The following is a 23184-nucleotide window of genomic DNA, read 5'->3' as shown; positions in this document are numbered from 1 at the left end:
TATTCTCTACAAAGGATGATGGAGGAGGATATATGAAATATTTTAAGATTATCTTTTTATTCTTTTTATTATAAGTGCGAATAGTTCTTCATAAATAACGTACATTTATACTGTATTTCATCCGGCTCCACAGAGATACCTGTTGTCATTTCTATCCAAAACGGCATTATAGTGCACTTATTCATTGGAGTTTTGAGATGAATAATACATTAGAAATATAACATTCTAAATTCTCGATTCTAGGTTAAGTTTAATATTACAATAACAGTTTAACAGAACTCTGCAACACCCTTTCAAAGATTAAAATTACCTTATGACACGATTTTCCATATCAAATTACATTAATATAATTGTCGTATAATAGCTAAACGTATTTCCATTTAATGAAATATATCCTTTTCGATGCAGTAACATATAGAAGAGCATGTGGCAAATGATGTTAAAAAAGTATACAAAGAGAGCTAGTACAAACGGAGAAGTGAAGTCTAAAATAAGTGTGTTACATTTATAAATTTATTAGAATGTTAATTATGTCAATTATTATTAACATTAGAAAATCAATAAGCATCAAGAAATGGAAAAAAATTCATAAAATATTGATGAACATCTTCCGGATATTGATGAGTTATATCCGGAAAATATTGGGTACTAAAAACCATCCTGAAAAGTAACAATGAGAGAATTTTCATAAAGCTCATCTAATGACAAGAGTCAAGATTGACATCAATCTAGTCCAATCTAGTTTGTTGCCTTCACTGTAACTGCGTAATGTCACAATATCCAGAAACATTTTTAAATACGTGGTAAAATAGGAATACTATGGTATAAAAATGGTTTAAACTACATACAAGGTTGCTTTCTGATTATGATGAAACATTATAATAACATAATTAAAATTTATTAAATTTATTTCTCCAGCTGCTTTTGTAAACAATGTGTTTTATATATTTTATATCCGGCTATAGGTCACTTTTTGTTAAAATTAAAACGCTTGTTTATTATTTTTTAATATTTTCTATATTTGGACTATCCTTGAGAGTCATCATCAGGAGCAGGATCTATCATATGCTCTTGATTCCGTTGTCTATATTGGTGAAGATGAATAAAAATGCAATTAGAAAAGTAAAATTTGTTCTGATTATAATCTACTTTATAGAATGCAATTATTTCGTACCCTCACAGATATCATATAATTATCTGCGTACACTCTGTTTCAGACTAACCTTAATACAAAGGGCTAAATAAGGTGAATACAAATAAATAAAATAAATAAATAAAAGTAGACATAGTAATTTGTTCATAACAATGATATATAAGTATATAGTAGATCAAAGTGTGTTAGCAGAATAAAAAGTGACAGGATAATTTTTTTTTGGAGCGGTACCAATATTAAAAATTAATAAGAGTATGCATCAAATCTAATTGTATACAGTACACATCCTAACCAATCAAATCAATTTTTTTCTTCTGGTCATAAAATTATTGACGCTTACGTGAAATAAAATTTTTTACCGAATAGTTTAAATATTATTTAAAGACTATCCTGTTTAAAAGTATCCAGAAAATGAGCTAATTTTTAACTAAGCTCACTTTAATTAAATTTTTTATTTTGGTTTTCTTCTCTGACTCCACTGCAATCTCGAATTTCCCTTGGTTGCCATTTTTAAATTGCGACAATCTAATAACCTCACACATGTGGCAGTTTGCACGCTCTTACGCTTTGACTAATTCATACTAAATTAACTGCAATTGCAACTGCACCATAAGCCACCATCATCCCGCATTTTTATCCTTTCGCCAAGTGTGCACAACACGAGATCATCATTACGGACGGAACGAAGCGAAATGCTAAGTATGATGAGACATAATGTAATTGTTGGAACATTTGGAGTGCACAGAGAAATGCTTTCTTTTGCATTCCTGCACGCTTAACTGCACTGCAAAGCTGAGAATAGCTGCAAATTGGGGAAAGCATGATTAAAACTTGGTAAATAACGTGGAGTTAATGACTAAATATGGTCATGTGGACTCTTTTAACAATTTCGTCCAATTTTTTTTAAATTTTTAAATAATTAAGTAAGTGAATATGTAGTAGAAAATACACTTTCATTATTATTAAATTATACAATTAAATTGTTAAAAATTTTTATTTAGATTGGTCAAGGTTTCTAATTTTGAATTAGTTTTATTGCGGTCCAATATCAGTAAAGAGATTCAAAGGTGCTTTAAAATTATTTGTGTTAAACTTAAATGCAATAATAGAAAAATAATATAAGGTAATATAAGTTTTACACAATTATAGAAAATTTGAAAAAAGAGTATAAATTAAACGACAGAACTCTCTATAAGAAGTGATTTCTTTTAAACTATGCTTACTGAGAGTTGAAAGCATAGTTTTCTTGCTTTTCTATGCTTTCTGAAATTGTGAAAAAACGATAGCAATAAAAATGAAACCAAAATAGCACGAATTACACTTCGAATTGCTACGTCATCCACCGTATAGTCCAGATCTGACCTCCAGCGACTACTAGCTATTCGCTGATCTCAAAAAAATGTTCGCCGGTAAGAAATTCATCACAAATGAAGAAGCATTTATTGAAACTGAATCCTATTTTGAGATAAAAGACAAATCCTTCTATAAGCACGGCATGAAGAAGTTAGAGAAGTGTCGGAATGATTGTACATATTGCCATTGAAGGATATTATATTGACGAGTAAAATCGATTTTGGGCAGATAAAATTTGTTTTTTTTAGTTAGTCACATTCACAATCACTTATTGAGTGACGTGTTATACTCATAAATTTCAAGCATTTCGGGTCAATGTATTCCAATGTAAGGTATGGATATATTAAATAGTGCTTATTGATTATTGAAATTAATAATTATTTTTTTAAATATTTTATTTCAATAATTTTTTTTATTTAATTGTAAATTTAAATAATTTTGGAGTTCACGAAAAACTTCTACCATTTGGATCAAATTAACTTGAATAGAATTTCCTTTAATTTCTTTTCTCAAAATAAATCTTATATTCATACAAAAAAATAATATAAAAGATAACTATTATATGCGAAGGTATATACTCGATTAAAGTACTGGTAAGTGAAATTTCCAGTCGTAAATAAACATATAAAGGTATGTTATAATTTTTTCAAGTCATCAAATTTATTTATAAACACTTTTTGGTGGATCTGCGTTACGAATTGCTCAGTGGTTTTAATTGACTCCAAATAGGTACTCAGATCTGCAACTTTGCTTTCAGAAAACTTCAGAAAAAACCAGAGTGCATAATAGACATTGTAAATGATGAACTTGTAAGTTTTTTAATGATAATTGTTGGGTATATAATTTGATTAGAACAGTAACTCTGGTAAAAAATAACTGTCGTATAAAATCCATAAATTATTCTTCTACAGTTTTTGCTGTTCTAACATCTTTCTAATTAAGTTCTTGAAATCATTAACTCAGAAACAAATTCATTGCACCCACAAGCAAATAAATCTGTGAAAATAAAATGATCCATTTCGATTTGATGAAGTTTATCGGATTCAGTTAGTATTAGTAAATTGGTATTCAGTTAGTATTCTATAATAAGTTTTATTTATTATAAATAATAGAACCATTTATAAAATAATTCTATTCTGAAAGTAGTCTTAGTCTTATATTGTAGTTTTCCACAGATTGTATTCTTAATTACTAGTTCCACATGAAAATTAGTCATCTGTGAGCCTACATTTGTGACTCAGAGATTATGTAAAAATTTATTTGGAGTACAATCCTCAATTCTGAAAGTTTTTTGTTTGTATGTTAAATCCAATTTATATTCCATATGGTTTTCGCAAAAACTCATCTGTAGAGTTTTAAAAATTGTAGTTGTTTATTATCTCTGAATACAATCAGCAGATTATGCTCTTTCCAGAAAGTAATTTATGTTTTAATATTGTTTTTTTTTCTGGTGACACTGTAGTGGCCGTGTTTTTCCATTCACTAAATTATTGCCATATGTACATTATTGTAGTCACAAGATGTAGTATGATTTTTACAGCTTCAAATAATTTAATATTTCGTATTATAAATTTAAATTTAGATTTATTTTCGCAGCGATAATTTATATTATTTAAAAAACTTAGTGCCTAATAAATTAAAAAATTTTTCAACTTCGTATGAGTAAATCAAGTATGTGCTGCATTCATTGAAATAAGCCTTTGGCACTAATTATGCACAATGTAGACATAACACTGTTTTTATTGCCAATATTATATACTTCTAGATTTGTTTCAGACATTTTGGATACGCCCTAGCATTATGTCACAACAACGATGGCAGTAATCCCAATTTGCACACTCAAATTATATCACATGAAATGAGAAATAAGAGGAAAAACGTCCACAACTGCCAGAAGCATGAAAAGTTAAATAGAAGATACACGATGAACGATGATAGGAATTAGCAATGGGTAAGCGATGGGTTAGCAAATGGTCTGACATTTGCATGCAAGTTACAACACAACGAGCCGAAGCCAGAGCAAGAGGAAGGAAGTTAAGCCAGAGCACGGGCATATGCACAACAGCATGCATATATGCACTGTATGGTTTATATATTTCATTCGTTTCCTTACTTCTTGCCGTGAATGACCCAAACAATCTAATGTGTACATAACTCTTACAAAAGAAAGTGGAAAATGTAAAAAGGATGAGCCATCAGGTCATAAAGTCAACCGAATCATAGTAAATTGCCTGAAAAAAAACTATTCAAAAAACATTGCTGCAACGTCTCTGGTATCAATAGCAGCTTGCAGTCCACAAATGTGCATTCATGGTTGCATTAACCAAGGAATTTGCGCTTCGCAAGTGTAAATCAAATTTCAACGCACGGTGACTGTGTCTTCAGCCATAAGTAAATGGCTAAAATGGGTGAAATACTGGAAAATAAAAAAAGTTACATCGTCGTTATCGCTTACAGCGTATATCGTTACACCGGGTATTGATGAAACTACACCCATGCGGCGTACTTATATGCAGTTATATGCGTGGAACACAGCACGAAGCACGCAGAGCCGTGCACATAACATGCAGTACGCACTTACAAGCTTTCATTATCCCCGCATAGATTTTCTGCATTAGTGGGCATTAACTAACACACACTCGTAAATACTATAGAACAATGCAGAATTTCAATGTTTACACTACCAGTGGATTAATTTGAGACAGATGTTCTTAGGGACATACAGTATATTTATGTTTAATATAAAAATCTGGTACTACCAATAACCTAATAACTAATAGTTATTTTACGTGATTTACTCAATTAATTTTCTCTATCTAATTTTACATAAAATCAGGATACTAAATATATGAAAAAAATATCAGCTTAAAGCTTGATTGAGCATTGAAGTAAGATCTAGTGACTGTATTTATAAGATAGATTCTTATTCAATAATTATGAAATGTACTATAACACTGTGAAAAAAAAATTTGATTAAATTATTTACAATTTTTAAAATCTTTTCTTAACCTCATATAATAATAAAATACATATATGCCATCTTTCTCAATTCTAAAATCAACTGTTAAAGTCGGTTTTCAAAATCGCCTAAAGTTAGAGAATATTCAGCAGCTATATGATGTTATATCAGACGAATACTTGGGTTCTAGAACAAAATGAGTTGAATTTTTGGCAAAATTGACTCGAATCAGTTTATCGAGAATCAAGACTTAATGTAGCGCGGTTTGGTAAATTATTGGTAGTGATTAAACATACCTTTTTAAAAATAGGTATGCATTAGGAAGAGAAGTCATTTTTGGAAATGATATGCGGCAACATTAGCAACTTATGTACTCACATTATTTGGTTTTCTGCCAGTTTTATCTTTTTTGGAAAAATACGTTCTCTGTTTAATTCTTTCTATAGAGCTTAAATACTCTAAAGAAGCTAATATTAACTTTCCGAAAAACATCTGCCTGTTGATGTAAAATATTCATTCGACATTCTTCTAGACTGTAAAAATGTTCTATTAAAATATGGGATTATTTTAATTAAAATAATAAGGTTTTTTCAAAAATCTTTTCGTCCAGTAGCCAGTAGCACGGATGTTAACGCCAACGATATTAATATCGTCGGTATATGCAAGCAGCATCACAGTTTTGTAGAATATTGTGTCAGTGCAGTTAAAATTTTCTGCTCGGATTATCGCTTCCAATATTAAGTGAATCTAGTGAAACGACAAGGAGACACCCTGCCTAAAACTTCGTTCAATACGGGGTTTAAACGGCTTGGAGAGGTTATTCCAAATTCTAATGAAGCGTAATTTTCAACGTCATTTTACATAGCTGTAAAAGTTTTGCTGAAATACCAACTTTAGACATAACGGCATAAAGAGTGCTTCTAGTCGTAGTGTCAAAAGCGCTTTTGAAGTCGACAAATAGGTGTTATGTGGATTTGGTTTTCTTGCGTCTTCTCCAGAATTGTTGGTTCGTATACTACATCACGTTAAATGGTTTGTGGATTTACGGAGAACTATATTTATTGTTTAAACAATTAATATATTTAGTTCTACCAAATACTAGACATAGTTTTACTAGATATGTAGGATAAAGTTTTCACACATTGTGTGCAAAAACACAAACGACATCGGTTATTAGAGTACATAAAAACGTGTGCAGGATGGGTAGTATCCAAAAAAAACAATTTAGTAACTGCTGTCAATAATATGCATAAAAAGTGATAGTTCATTGAATTACATTTAATACAATCTTAAACATTTATCTTCAAAAATAATAAATTATTTACTGCACTACTGATCCAAATCATCTCTAAATATAAGCTCATATGTACTTTGATTTAACATTCAAAGTAATAACCGGGTAAAACAACTATGGGAGATGTGCGAAACAAACCAGCTTACAAATTTTCATAAAATATGAATAAAATGATGCATAAAAATATAATTTCAATTGCTGAATAACAACACCAAAAATGGATCAAGTAAAACAGCAAAGACGAACAAAAAGCTATTTCACAAAAACAATACAAAAATGTGCAAATGTACTAGTAGTATTTAAAATGGGCAAAACCATTAGCAAGGATGTATGAACGACAAAACAGTACAAAATGCTAGCCAAAGTGCTAGCTAATAGTACCACGGCGTACAAAAATTCCGCTACACTTAAAAATTTCTGAAGAAAATCTCCGTATAAACATATGGAGGTTAAAACCTCCATAAGTAAATAAACCGATACTACTATATTTTTTAATATACATGTGAAAATCTGTGTGAATACCATAAGTTTTACAGTTTCTGTTATATAAAATCGATTTGTTGGAAAAGTGGTTATGAATCACGTTTCATGACAGCAAATCATCAGCGGATAAAAAACATATATTTATCATAAGCACTCTTACATCTTATCACTTATTTGTACTTCTTGCTTCTTCCGTTTTAAATCGCAAACAAGCCTATGAAAAGGACATTGAAGTATTGCCTCTTTAAGCGATTACTGTGACTGGTGTCCAAGTGCTGATGACTATTAGTGTAAGTGCATGTCACTGTTAAAATAAGCTGATAAATGTGAGCATACACGTGAGTGTGCTTATGCTGTGCCTACGCCTGCGAACGCAATTCATGTGTTGCTTATAAGTCGTTAACGTTATTTGCCGACACAAACGATTGCATGTGTCACCGTAAAACGAAATGCCCGAAATTATGCACTTATTTTTGGCCAAGAAAGCACACAGATACACACACTCTCACATAGACACACCCATAAGTAAGACTTAGCCATCAAAGGGCCGCACATAAGCGGGCTTATGTCCGCAAGTGCGTTGTCCTGCCAGCATTTGTGCCTGTAGCCTCTGCAGTAGTGAAATCGCACGCTTAGTATTTCGCTTTGTCCTACACGTCCTTAATTAAAGTGTCTGCATGCGTTCGTTGCTTGTCAACTGCTTTGGCTATCAGTTCGCCTGCCATGTTCATCGCTGCCAGATTTAACTATCGCTTCGAGCTTAACTATTTTTGTGCCTTCTTCCCTGCTTTCTATTAGAAGGAGTTACTAAACCGCAAACATAGATTTTAACGAGCACAACATTTGTCGGTTCACATGTTGTGGTGCGGTATTGTGCAGACGTTGTACATCTGTAGTACACATCGAGGCACTGTAGTACACATATGCCTATCGTACCATCACATGCAGAGCAACCGTTGTACCGTTGTATCTGTTGTATCTGGGCTTGTATCTGCATGACAACCAAAACAAGATTCATGCTCGCTCTTAGCTGCTTATGAATAAAGATGCGCGATTGTGGTTTTTTCCGATTTCGCAATTTCATGCATAGAAAAGTCGCCATGGAAACTTATTTTCATAAATTGTTGATTTAATTCTGCTATGTTTGTTTAATGCTCGAAAGCTTAGGAACGTCAGATGAGAGTAAATTTGTAATTAAGTGCGTCTTTGGAATGTGCTTATTAACGCCGCTGTTATTGTAATTATAACGCACATAGCCGAAATTATAATCAAAATAAAATTTGATGGCACATTTTCTAATGCATAAATATGCATTATTCTCTTTCAATGCCGTAAGTTTTCAATAAAAATTTCCATTAACTCCTCAAAAAGTGGAACATAAAAGGGATTATTTAAATCATTGTGGAAATTTATTAATAATGACACATTATATAGGCTAGGCAAATACTCGTTACTCGTTACTCATCAAACTAGCGATGGAGGTGAAATTGCGTTAATGTCATAATAAAAATAATCCTTTGTGGTGCTAACAACGAAATTTTAAATAAAATATAGTGTATATATAGTGTATGAATTAATTAGAGATATTTAAAAATATTTAATTAACATGAATGGGTTTTACTTGTACACGTGACATCATTAAAAAAGACCAATTAAAATTCTCTTAATTAATTCTTTTCATCGCATGAAATAGTGAACTGGAACTCTATTATGCAGAGCTAATAATTTTAGTGGAAACAAAAGTGATTTTGAACACGACAAAATTTACTAGAATTAATATCAGTGGAGGATAAAACTTCAAATTTAATTAAAGTAATAACTAACTAGCTTAATAAAAGGAAGTTAATTTCACTAATCAATTAATTTCACAATGTATTTAATTAATATAATATATGTATAAACATTCATATTAATATTTTATCAGATTGAAATGTGGAACTACTAGTTGCAGAAATTAATTTAAAACGAAACATAAAAATAATTATATTATTATATTATATATAATTAATTATATTATATTTTTGTGCATATAAGTTGAGCAACTTAAAATTTATTATGGTCTCAATTATTTGAATTTGATATTCTTAGGTTTGGTAAAGTCATAACGCAGCTTTTGTGCTCATTGAATATCAATCCGATAAACCAATTATCCTGAAATCGCTAATAAACCACAAAACTATTCTTAAACTACGCTATATAGCCCTTCTTTAAAAGTCATATTAAGGAAACTCAAGGTGCTCAACATTAAAATTATTAAAATCATATGTTATTATACAGATTAAGCACACCTAATTAACCATCCAAAGTTCCTCAAGTCTTATCAACAATTGTAAAAGCCAGTAAAGCGAAATTTTAGGTGAGCATTATAGAACTGCTCTTAATTGCATGCCCGTATTTAATAAAACTCCTATCGGACTTCTTTAGGTGATTCCTATTAAGTGTTTTGGTTCTAAATAGGAGCGCTTGAAAGATGCTTCATGTCTTTTATGGGTCTTTTAGTTAAATGGGTAGTTATACATGCATTTGTAATGGCTTTTAATACACTGTTCCACAAGAACGTGGAATTTTAATTCGAAATAAGCCATAGTGTTAGTTGACTATGTAAGGCGCTTACTTATTTAGGAATTTGAGCATTTCTGGCTTTGTCAAAGGTTCAAGGTAGTTTTTTAACCTTTAAAGTGTTGTACGGGAACAGAATGGACCAATACTCCTAAATGGATCTAGGTGTGTGCCGGTTTATTCTAAATAAATGTTATTCAGTAGATAATTGCATGGTAATATTAACGGAGAATTGTTTCCGGCCCATAAGCATAGTCACAGCAGTATCTAAGAAACTGTTCTATAACCATTTTAAATCATATCTCATAGATAGTGACTTTTGCACTGGCCCCATAGACAGTATTTAGACTAAATAGACACTTAACTATGCTATTGAATTTTGAGCATGCTTGTCATGTATGATATTTCAATCCTTAGTCGCAATATTGGTATGACTTCATTATAATTCAAGTGTTTTTGTTGCTGTTACTTTTACTGGTTCAGAATTTCGCATCTCAATAAAATAAAAATATTTATTCCTAATCGAATTTGAGTAAAGGCATTTCTTGTTTCAAACCAAAAGTTTTTCTCTGATACATTTATAGTTTAAAAACAGGAAATTTTGGTCTCAATATGACAATCCTGATCGCACTAGATTGCAGCACAAAAAATCAATCATGATCGCAGTGATTCGCTCCGTTGGAAGCTAAAACCCCATTCATTTCTAGGGTTGTCAATTCAATAACAAAGGCTTTAAAGGCATTATATGTATATATGTAGATGTTCAACAAACAATTAAAACTTTTCTCTTTGGAAATTCTTCTCGAGCAATATGCTTTAGAATTATTTCAGAAAATGAAAAGCTCAGAAAGATAATTTCTATATCTGTATATCTTTACAAAACTTCTTATCAAATTTGTTTGAAACAAATGTCATCTTTATTTTTAAAAAAAATTGAATTTAAATATTGTTTTAGAAAGTTGTTTACAAATCTTTAGAGAAACTTTAGATCTAGTTTATATATATATTTTGGTGAGCTACATTAACGTAAGTAGTTCTTTTCAATCCACAAGTACACGGTATTTGCTAAATTAATCAATTGTCCTTTTCTGACAAAACAGAATCATTTTAATATGTGAATTTAAATGACGTTTGGTTTCCTAGGAGAAAAATTGATTCAAATAGCTTCAACGTAATAATAATTGTAACAATTAAAAAATATTCATTGTCTTATTATAACTCTAAACAGATAACTAATCCAATTTTTGAGATATATGTTACCACCATCATTATCTTAATGAATATCTGCCTTTTATGGAGTAAATACATGAAGCTTTACTAAGTGACGACTTTTTCATGTCATACCGCTAAAAACTTCTTCTAATCAAGTTATTAAAATAGTTCTGTCTAGTCACCAATAATCAACTGAATTCAAGAAAATCCCTAAAATCGTTCTACTAAATATTTTAGAAAACTTGATTTCTTGATTCCTTACAAATTTTGATCACATCTTCATTAAAAATATTAATAAAAATTAAGTGAAAAATTGTTTGAATTATTTTCTCATTTATTTTTTTTACTTCGATCAGTAAACAGCAAAATTCAAATTCTTTGCCCGGAAGATTTGAAATATATTTCGATATTTTTTTTAACTCATTTGATCAATATGGGTGGCAATTTTTTCGGATTTCTAAAAGAGTTTCGAAGCTACAACAAGGATTTGACACCTGTAGAAAGTGCGAAACAGGCAGGTTCCGTATGGCGTCAAATGTCAGACCATCAAAAATTACAATATACTTTTGAAAAAAGGGTCAGGAAAGTTCAGAAATGCAGTCGATGTGGTCAAAAGATAAAAAAGAAGCGACGCGGACCAAAACAGAAGCGCAAAATTTCTGCAACAAAAAAAATTGACTATATTCCGAAGAGCAAAGCGACCAAAAATCGGCAGAAACGCCGTCAAAATTTCTATTAATAATATTTTATGGAGGACTGGCTAAACGTGAGTACAACTTAAATTCTTTATTGATCTTCAGTGTTGATATATATTATAAAACAAATACATTCTCCAGAAATTGGTGGCATTAAAAAACTAAAATTTCCAGTCCGTGACGCTAGCCACAAATTATTTGGCGTCTTATTGTGAAATCGTACTTTCAGTACGTAAAAGTAATGTGAGTATAAGATAGTTCAAGCAAATTTTTATTGTGACATGCTTGACAAAAAAATTTATTTTTTGACAGTTGCTGAATTTTTATTTTCTGTGCTAACAAAAAAAAATCTAATCCATTGTGTATTGTGAAAAATTCATTCACATTTGCCTCTGCCTGTATCCGATAACATTCTGTCCACTCCCGTCCAAGCCGAAAATCCTCCATTTATGGTAAAAGGTAATTATTATTATAAATTAAATAAAAAGTTTATTTATAATTCATAAGAATTCATTCTAAAATATAGTTTATTCTTTCTTGCAGATGGTCCTATAGATTCTACATATGTGTTACTTTGACTTACACCCGAAGAGTTTATTTTATTAAATTATAGAAGGTATTATTGATATTATATTGGTAGTGTTTCGACCGAATAAAAGAAGAAATAATTTGTTTTTCAGATACCCAACGAAAGAAATTCTAATTGCATTATGTATAATATACAATATATTGTGAATATTGTCCACCGTTTTAAGTGAAAAAAGTATGTTTACCGATAAGTGTATTTCATAAATTATTTGTTCAAATTCACAGTTAAATTAAGTTTGAATTAATTAAATAAATTTATTTTTAGTTCCACAAAAAAAAAATGAAGGTTAATTTGATTCAAATCATTGTAAAATAAACAATGATGCCCCCACAAATAAAAACAATTAAATTCTACTAATGAAGGTAATTTATAATATATAACATAAGCAGATTAAGAAGCAGTAAATAGGCATTAACTTATATAGATCCTTCTAATATTTTAGTATGCATATAGTATACATATAAGTACATGAAAAATATCATACTGAAAAATTTAAAACTAAATTTATATGGTGAGTAAATGATTAGATTTGTAAAATATTATATTTACATATTATATAAATTATTCTTAATTAAATATTTTTTATATGAAGTATAGAAACAAAATTTAGAAAGAAAACGAAAATTGGAGCTTACAAAACAATTTACAGTAAACAAACTCAAAAATTTTGAGTAAATGTATTTATTAAATTCTTTATTTATATGAAATTTTCCCGAAAAAAAATATTTAAAAAAATAAAAATTAAAAAAAAAGAAATTGAATAAAAAAATAGACAAAAAAAAATTGAAATAAAAATAAAAAACTAACAAAAAAACGAAGATATTTAAATTCATTTTATTTTTATTAAAGAAGAATAAATTAATAATTACCGACTGTAGCACAATTAAGTGGGAACCAGAAACTATCTGTTAGAGGTAATCAGAGGAGTAAAGACAATTTGGAGGCCTGGCTAAGACAATGTGTTTACTAATCGATTTTGCGGCGGAGTAGCGGCACTGAGCATTTTTTACCATAAACCTTAATATAAAAGACACATTTTTAGCAGATCATTTTGGGACCATCAACTTCTTCTTGAGAACTTGTTTGAGAATAGGTTATAAGTTTAGATAGATGGAAATCAAACGAAACTAATGCATATGCTTATATTGATTGAATATAATGTTTAATACATTAAGAGATTAAGAAACTAGAGATCATGGCGTTTATTTTGGTTTTTTATAGCTGTTCATTCAAAATAGTGTACTCCAGAGTCAACACAACATTGACAAATTTCAAAAAATTTTTCAATAATTTTAAGGATTTGTTTTCGGTAAGTTGGTCAAAGCCTTTTGAGTAACTGGGACATGGTATCAAAAAGATGTCATTTCTTCAAGTCTCTACAGAGAGTGAAATCCTACATTATCATATATGTGACTTACATTGGAATAGTTCATGTATTAAGCTTAGAATATTATGATGAGGACCATTGAGTATACTAAATATATTAAAATAGTATTTTATATTAAAATTATTTTTCAAAATTTAAAAAAAAAGAACAGGTAAAGGTTAAATAAAATTTCCATAGCTCTTCCGTTACTTGTATTTAAATTAAATTAAATTGTCTTCCCAAAAAATAAGACATATAAAATTATTCCTGTGAATCCAAAGAAGAAAAAAATCGTTGAACACAGCTCCATATCTGGCCTCATTGATGATGACAATTGCAGTTTTTGCGTTTTAAAAAAATAATTTACTATAAGATCACTCCTTAACAAAGAGCGTCACCCACCGAATGATTTTTCTTATACCAAATGCAATAATTTCGCTAATTGATAAAACTATTGATATATAAGTAGGTCTAATCGAAGCTCATAAGAAGCTCAATCTATTTATCTCCACTTGCCCTCTGTCTCTGAGCATCTTTCGTTTTTTTATCTACTTATATTTTAAGCTCTATGTCTTTCCGCTTTTCCTACTTTTTCCAACACTCGCTTTTTATTAATCCGTCTATATTCTTATATATTGTATGCATATTACTTTACCACTGCTATTTTGATTTAGTAGTGGAGTTGTCTGTCTTCTCTCTGATCGTTGTATAGCTAATCAGTCAGAGATACTCTTAAACGAAGAAGTTGCTGGTTAGTTAAGCAGACACGTTAGACTGAAAACAACAAATGCATACTTGATGATGTTAAGATCAATGGATCCTCGTGATTGCTGGGCAACAGAAAATGATTTTAGCACTATTTCAGGCTCCATCTAAAATAAAGAACGAAATTAAATAAATTGTAATGCCAAGATCTACCCACATGAAATACTAAGTTCTCTCTAGGCAAGTTAAACTGAAGACAATGCCATTCAAACGACGAATTCGTCATAAGCAAACAAATATACTTATCTGAGTTCTACAATAATGTGGTCAAAACTAGTTGGGATAAAATGAAGAGACTTAGCTTATCGAGAGAGACATGCTCTTAAGTTAAGAATTCCCTCTCATTAATATTATAGAAGTTATAAGGAAGAGCTAGAGGAAAAAAGAGTAGATAGATTTTTTGAGCAACCTAGCTTCAACCAGAAGTACAGGGAATTTCTTAGAATATCGGTGTAGTTTCGTACTTAACTAACAGTTAAGGTTCTGCGTTCAGTTTTAGTATCAGAATGAACCAAGGATCTCAGCGAATCAGTCAGACTAACTGGGATAGTAACTTAACTTAACTTAATCATAGGAAAGATTTTTGAAAACAGCGAAACCTCTTCTGGTCTTGATCAAAATAATCTTTAAGATGAATTTGTACGCATAATCAAACTGCAATGAGACACTTAAAGTACGGAAATAAATATAAATATTCTAGTTTTTCGTTTTCAAGAAAAAGAAAACAAAAGTTTAAAATGTATAGAAGAATTCTAAATTAATGAATTGTGTAAATAATGTGTGTTATGATACAATATAAAATTAAAGTATTATTCTTATATTCCCTAAATTCTTTAAAATTATATTTTCTGTTGATGAAAATAAACTGCATGAGAGAACTTCTCCGCCAACATTTTCCCCACCTATAAAACTGAGAACGATATAACTAAAGAAATTGTTGGAAAGTGGGACTTTTCGTTTTGCTCTTCTGATATTCTTTTTTAGTTTAGTCAGTAAAACGGTGTTTACAATTTTTGGTTTGTTATATGTATTTTTGAAATATATTTCATACACATTCCTTGAGAACTTTTAGCAGTATTATCGTCCTACCGTCAACTTTAATATAACAATTTTTTGGTAACTTAACCGTTTTTGGTGAAATTCTTAATCCATCACTTCTGGCATATTTAACTACAAACATAAGGAAGTTTATGTGTAAAATTAAATATATCCATATATGAAATTAATATAACCAGTCCATCATCTTTTCAACATTTTCGAATTTCATAATAAATTTACTACTTATAATTGTTATTTTATTTAATATGTAATTAAGAATTAAAATCCATTAAATTTAATTTCGGGATTTCTATTAATTCAACAGGATTATACACTAATTTCTATATTCAATATAAATTTTTTCTAATAATTTCAATTAATTTCGTACCGTCAACGGATTATTTGAAATAATCCCAGTGCAATTATAAATTTTAAATTACCTGTAATTTAATAAGTGCTATTTAGGTTTTCCATTGATAATGAGTACTTCAACCATAACCTCATTTGCTGTATATTAGATGCGAGACTATTATTGCATCTCATTTTAACCTAATTTTGCCAATTCATGATTGTATACAAAATTATTTTGAAATATTTTCCCCAACATACCACATTTCTTTTTCAAACATATCATCATTTCAGACACATATATACTCATATATATATATGTATTTCTTTTATATATTTAAGGAACTTACACAGCATAACTCAGACGATTTTTTCTTTAGTTTCGCTTTCAAACCACTTAATTCATCAGCATATACTGCTTTACTGTGAAGCGTTCTTGCATGGAGCTGAAGGCCTTTCATCACGCAACGGGTTAATGGCATAAAAGCGGTGTTGGCAAGTCTGTAGGGTTCCGGGATCAAAGTTGGTAATGTTAATATCTTACTGACTTTTTTGCGTGACTTATGGGCATGTTTAGCATTGCCTGCACCAACTATGCTTGTTGTTTTTATTGAATTTTTGGAATAGTAGTGCGTTTCATCAAAGTACATCTCGTACCGCCAACCGACTGCTGGTTGCAGTCAATGCAAGTGCATGCAAACTATTACGAAGGAAGAAAACATTATAGAGAAAAAGTACTGTATAGAAAACAATATCAAAGCTCCCATGGCTGTGTGGAAGTTGGTTTCAGTTTTGCTCTTATGCCAAAGTGGCTTTCATATTTGCACTTGAGGCGTTATTGGTAGTGTTACTGGCACAATCGCTGCAGAGCCATCTCGTTTCGCAGCGACTGCTACAAATTGATGCAACCAAACTTTTCTGTTCGAGTAAATTCATGTTGCATGCCTGAATAGGGAAAGACCATGCTGTGTGCATACACTCGTTAAGCATTTTTCGTCTCTCAATGTGATTTTCAACATATTCAGAAATATCTACAGCATCTACCACATCAGCAGCAATAGCCACAGCAACAGGAAACGCTGTCCATTCTGTACGTGTTGTTTCAGCGTGCAACTGTTCCTGTCGCTTCGTTGTTTGTTGTTGAAAATGTTGTTACGGCATAATTGTGCCTTGAAAAGGTTAAAGGGCGTAGACAACAATTCGTTTTTGTATCGTGGCTTAGGATACGTATACATGCTGCAAAAATAGTACTGGAAATGAATGGATTTAAAGGATAACAAAACAAAAGCAAATAAAACTTCCAGAATTTATTATACTACAAGCAAAAATCGGTTTGTGGGGTGTCAACCCTTTTCAATTTAAGTTATGCTTTTCTGGTTAGTTATGTTAAATAAGTTTAATCTTAAATTGGATGGCAAAACAATCTTAAGAATTTTTCATTAGTTTTAATAAATTTTATATTGTGTCATTTTTATAGACATACATGGTTTTATTAAATTTTTGAAAAGACACCAATAGGCCATTAAAATAGTTAGAACTGTTATAGTAACGGAAGTCCAACATTTTACCAGTGATATCAAGAGCACAAATACTAGTATAGATATGCGTACATTACATACAAATGCTAATTACTTTGTTCAATTAAAATGATGGAACAATGACAGTAGAAACCTTGGTAATTAGAAAATTGTCACAGGAGATGAGATAAAGCAATGCATAAAAGCTTGAGTATACAGCAAAGTCATGTATCATTTATGAGAAAATCCGTCGAAAAAAAGCCCAATTAAAGATGTTATCATCTTTGTAGAAGCCAATATTTCAAGCCTCCATATCTCGAAATTTAAGCTATATCGACACTGCGTAGTGTGTGAAAAATGTTGCTTAAAATTAGTGCCTTTATTTAAATCCATTGGTAGGTCGCAGCGCTCCAGTAATAAAATGCTGCCAGTGCTTAAACTAGATGACTTTATAGCCGTTTCATTGACCTCTTCTCTTCTTGTAGAGAAACGACAAAGGACAGTTGAGCAAATCGGACAATCTGTGCCTGCAGCATCCCTGAAATAAACTTAATTGGTAAATTTTAGGTACCATTCTTCTAGTTCTCTTACCAAGATCTTAAAAAGAACCTTACTTGGACCATTATTATCACTGTAAGCAGCAGTGGCATCATCTCTTCAGCTAACTATAGTTAGTACAACGTGTTCTTTATAAAATCTACATGAAGAAATCACTGAGTTCTATTTACTAGAGGTTCACATCCATTTCCAGTCAAGGAGCATCTTAGCAACGTGAGATTTGTCGTGGAGCATTTGATTTAACTGGACAATAATAAATATCATACAATATATAAGTTGTATAAGATGAATTTAGCAATAGCGATTTTTCAGGGAAATGTAACTCATAGTTCCATATATGAAACTAGAAGTCTTCACTCTTAAAGAACATATAAAATTTCTATTGATATATTTTCTTTAAATGCTTTAGAATAACTTGTTGCCGGGAACCATGGAAATAATACTCTTAATAATTACTTTAGACAACGTTATTGCTTTTGGAGTTTATTTAAAATCAGTATATTGTCAAAAGTTGGATTTCAAGTTGATAGTATCTAGTACATCTAAAACCTAAATACTTGTCACAGCCACTATATTTATGTAACGAATTTTGAGTACATTTATAAGTTTTTAAAATGTCCATAAGAATGTTTATAAATTAGTGAATTTTTTAAAGACATTCTGGTATTTATTACTTTATCAATTAATCACAATTTACTACCTAATATGAGAATAGGATCTGCTAAGCAGAAAATTTCATCAATCAACTTTTTTAATTTAATTATAACTAATTTACACAATTTTTTACGGAAAAATACTGATTGAAGTAAAAAATATTTCAAACACTCGCGATTGAATTAGAGCATCAACAAAACCCAACACGTGTCATTGGAATTAATCTGTTTCTGTATTTATTGGCATAAAATATTTGTAAATTTAACCAATAGATAAGCCGAAGCAGATTGATGACATAAAATTTGAGACTGGCACGGCATTGCAGGCAGTTAAAATATTTACAGCACTGCCAATTGCAAATTGGAATTCGGCTTGTTAAGGCATGGGTTGGTTTACCTTGCCTAACTCAAAATCTGGCTTTCACATGATACCTCCTGTTGCCCACATTAACAAATCTGCACGTAGTCTTCCCGTATAACCCATTTGAGACTACTGCCACAAATCAAATACGTACTTTATTGACATTTCAAGCAAAATCCGAAACGTGTTTATCTCTTCCCTAACAAGACCCAAATGAGTTAGAGCACAGCACGGTTGGAAAAAAAGGAACAATGGTAAAACGAACATTATGTAAACCAATTCGCATCGAAATGAAATAAAAAAGATATATGAAAATTAAAATTATTTTAAAGAAACGAAAAAATAGTTTGCTGTGGAAGGCAGACACACACAAATTATGCCGCCAACGGAGCTATAGTTCCTATCGGATGTGGCAAACAGGAAGTAATACGCGGCGTACCAAGCGCGCTTGTCGCCTAGGAGCCGCAGTGTGGAATACGTGGAACAACTGGCAAACACACTTCATTCAATTTATTAAAATTTTCTAATTTTACACGGAAACGTGACTTTTGTGTTGAATTAAAGTTCGTGTTATGGAACATTAGTGGCACCTTGTGCCATTACAAGTCCACAGCATCATAAAAATATCCTGCATCAATAAACAGTTTCATATTGTGCACTGCAAACTGAAATTCGAATTTTCCATTTTCTAGACTCCCACAGGACTGTCAGCTGGAGCGAGGCTGTTGACATTTTACAATTGCATAAAAACCGCAAAAGGATATAGTTTTAATCCCAAATTGTATTGTTTTATTGCACACAGGATATCCTTTATATAAAATTAATATTTTATGCCAATATTTGCACTCTTTTAGTATTAAAATTAATTTAATTAAAAACAAAAGCACATGAAACTCACGACTCCGACTCGCAATTATGTAAAAATTATTATACATTTTTTGTATGCAAAACAGGTCCTGCGAAATCCACTAATGCATTTTTTGCATTATGATTACTACGAAATTGAACACTGAAGCAATGCATATTAATTAAACTTAAAATGCAAAAATACAAGTGAACGAAATTTTTGCTATAAAATCGCTACATGCAGCAATTAGGACAATTGAATTTAAAGCTTAAATTAAGAAGAAATATTAGAAAAAATGGAAATTTGCTTGTAGTGAACCATAGTTGCTGTAGTCTATTTCATTCAGTAAGATTATTCACAATATTTCATACTAAAAAATAGCTGAAATCGGTTGATAATGAGTATAATGTAGTGTCACTGTTACTCTCTGTTTAGTGAAAATTACTGTATTAACATCATCATCAATAGTTATAATAATACATGCCATTCCTTAACCACTCCAGATACTTGCTTTTGCCAGATACTTTTTTTTACTTTTTTATTGCTACAGTCGTCTATTCATCATTTATTAATATCCATATTTCGATAACTGCTTGTCATATCCATCATTTATTAATCCCCCTATAATAAATTTGACTTTATTCATCAATATACTGTCTTTCAAAAGTGATGCATACTCTCTTACTTTTAAATTGTTAGATTGTTTTTGTGTAGAACGATTTCTCATCATGCTCAAAAGAGGCATCAGTTCTATAGGTCACTTCTTCATTAAAACCAGATTTTTTTCTGGGCCATCATTTTGATATTTGTATAAGCATAGTAGTTGCTTATGGTCAGCTCTGAAAAGAACTTTGTCTGGAGAAGTTCTAAGCATATTTCATTAAATTTATCAATCTTTTTTTCGCCTTGTGCTACTGGGTTTTATTTCAGTGAAGCACTCAATCGATCTAATAATGCCATGGAATACTCGCAATTAATAGTGTTGTCTTCCTCAAGATAGTTGTTTTGAATGTCGCAAATTACATGTATATAGATAATAATGTATCTTAGTGGGATATTACTTTTTCACCTGGTTATATGTGATGCACATCGTAGTCTGAATATTTTTACAACCGTAAGAATAAAAAAACCCCGTATGTATTTATGATTTGTGATTCATAAAACTATTTGTACTTTTTTAAAGTGGTATAACCGGAAATGTGGCAACAGGGGTTTTATGCAATGTATTATCTGTAGATAATATTTTCAATGGAGAAATCTATCATCGAAATAAACATTTTGAGTGTAAAATTCCAAATAAATTGGTTAAGTTCAAATCGGATAATTTAGGATTACTAATAGGAAAGTCTTATGATCACTTAAAAGGATTAGAAATTGAATAACCGGAAATGTGGCAACATGGGTTTTATGCAATATACTATCTGTAGATAATATTTTCAATAGAGAAATCAATCCTCTAATCCAATTTTCTTAAACCTCTGTTTTATTTTAGCACGGCTTACAAAACGGTATCTTGAATAGTTTCGTAAAGAGGGTTTTTTAATTTACTTTGAAAGTGCTGAACGGGAAAAGAGCTACTGACTTGTCGCTTATCTATGGTATTACTGTGACAATGGATGAAAAATTGACCGTTTCAAAGTAATGATGCTAATAGTTAGGTATGAGAAAAATTTTTGTTTACATATTTTCTATTTTAAGACCCATTTGTGCTACAACTAACTGATGACGACAAAGTTAGTTTTGAGATTTTCACATCCTTTTTATATACCCTTTATAACATCATCCTTTTTAATGACTTTATCTGCATATGTAGTTTTAGAAGATGCGAGTTCCTAAGCTCACTTGATGATAGGCATTTCTATTGATAGCAAGGTACATTCTATGCTGCTAACATATGCTGATGTATTGATATCTTATTTTTCAAAACATGTTCATCTCGTTTCATTAATAATGATATCGTATATGTGTATAGTACTAGGCACGGCGTGATTTATAGAAGACTGTTTCTTAAAATTTTTTTGCAGGATATTTAATTATTTTTTTATGGCTATGTGAATACTCGTCTGAGATCGTTTGTGAATACGTTTCCCACGAATTTATTAAGATTTAGTTAATCTTAAAATTTATATTTTTTCAATATTTTTATTTACTGATAACTATGCTTTTAGCGACCAAAAAATTTCTTTATTACTCGTATTCTTGTCCTTACTGAATTGATTAATCCACACAAACTGAAATGAATACGTTGAAAAATAAAAAAAATAGATGGTGTCAGGTTATAAATTCAATGATATTTAATTCATAATAACAACTCTACTAGGGGATACTATTAGGAATTCTTCATATAAACACACGAAATTTATTTCTGTAATTCATTTAGAAAGTATGTAGCATCTGCTCTATTGATATTGAAAAGTAATTGAAATTTTTAAGACTATAAAGACCTTAAACATCTGCAATAGTTAAGTATTGTTTTAAATAATATTTCAACAAATATCTAAACATCCCGTATAAAAGAGGATTAAGAAAATTGGTGTATTGGTAATGTAAATGAACATTTTGAGTGTACAATTCCAAATAAATTGGTTAAGTTCAAATCGGATAATTTACGATTACTAACAGGAAAGCCTTATGACTTCTTAAAAGGATTAGAAATTGAATCACAAGTTCTGAAGATATCTCAAAAGTTTCATATGTATCTCGGATCGTAGATCTTGACAGAATTTATTTCGTCTGCAAGATGTTTTGACTAATAAAAGAAATTATGCATGGGTGTATGGGTGTGAAATTTTAAAGGTAGTTAGAACAGGGTATTTAAAAAAAACGCATCTAAATGAAGACAAGGTACTAGCGGTATCGAATGATCGCAACAAAAATAATTGAGAGAATCTCATTTTTTGTCTTAAAATATATAATATAACTTTACGCTTTTAGTTTATAAGTAACAATAAGTAAACTTTATGTTATAAACCCCATTTTAATTACTTAAGCTAAGATACATTGGGACGAGTGTAAAATGTTTTATAAATAATCCTTCTCCAATTCGGCAAGAATGTAATAATATTTTTTATTTTGGTTGCATTAATGGCAGAAAGATCGATTGTTTTAAACAAGATATATTAAATTAGTGAAGGATTCCTAGGGAAGAGATTAAATTATTCTGTCACAGTTTATTTTATTTTTTTTAAACTCATTAAACTTAATTTGAACTGGTAAAGTCGTAGACCTCAGTTGATACTGTCCTTCCAAATATACCATGACGCCCTGTTGTATCTTCGCATTGTTTTTAGGAAACTATTATATTTAAAACACTTATTGGTATGCATAAAAAACGTATGAGTTTATTTTTTGAATTTGATATAATAATCTCTTTTTAACTTAACTTTGGACTTTAAGTTAATTTGACTTTTGACGAAGTTAATCATTATTCCGGC

General features: G+C 30.4%; 1 long non-coding RNA gene across 2 annotated transcripts; it reads left to right on the top strand.

Moving 5' to 3' along the window:
* The first annotated feature begins 10744 nt into the window (after positions 1-10744).
* Positions 10745-12988, top strand: LOC119685988. Of its 2 annotated transcripts, none has more exons than XR_005252852.1 (9): positions 10745-10827; positions 11370-11779; positions 11850-11951; positions 12021-12167; positions 12252-12324; positions 12389-12471; positions 12562-12659; positions 12722-12808; positions 12895-12988. It is a non-coding gene; the product is annotated as an uncharacterized LOC119685988 (long non-coding RNA). The 2 variants fall into 2 exon arrangements; XR_005252851.1 differs by having other exon boundaries at positions 12890-12978.
* The last annotated feature ends 10196 nt before the right edge of the window (positions 12989-23184 follow it).

This window comes from Teleopsis dalmanni, chromosome 2 (assembly GCF_002237135.1).
Source record: "Teleopsis dalmanni isolate 2A chromosome 2, ASM223713v2, whole genome shotgun sequence".
NCBI classification, from domain to species: domain Eukaryota; kingdom Metazoa; phylum Arthropoda; class Insecta; order Diptera; family Diopsidae; genus Teleopsis; species Teleopsis dalmanni.
The sequence above is the reverse complement of the archived record's forward strand: the minus strand, read 5'-3'. Positions and strand labels throughout refer to the sequence as shown.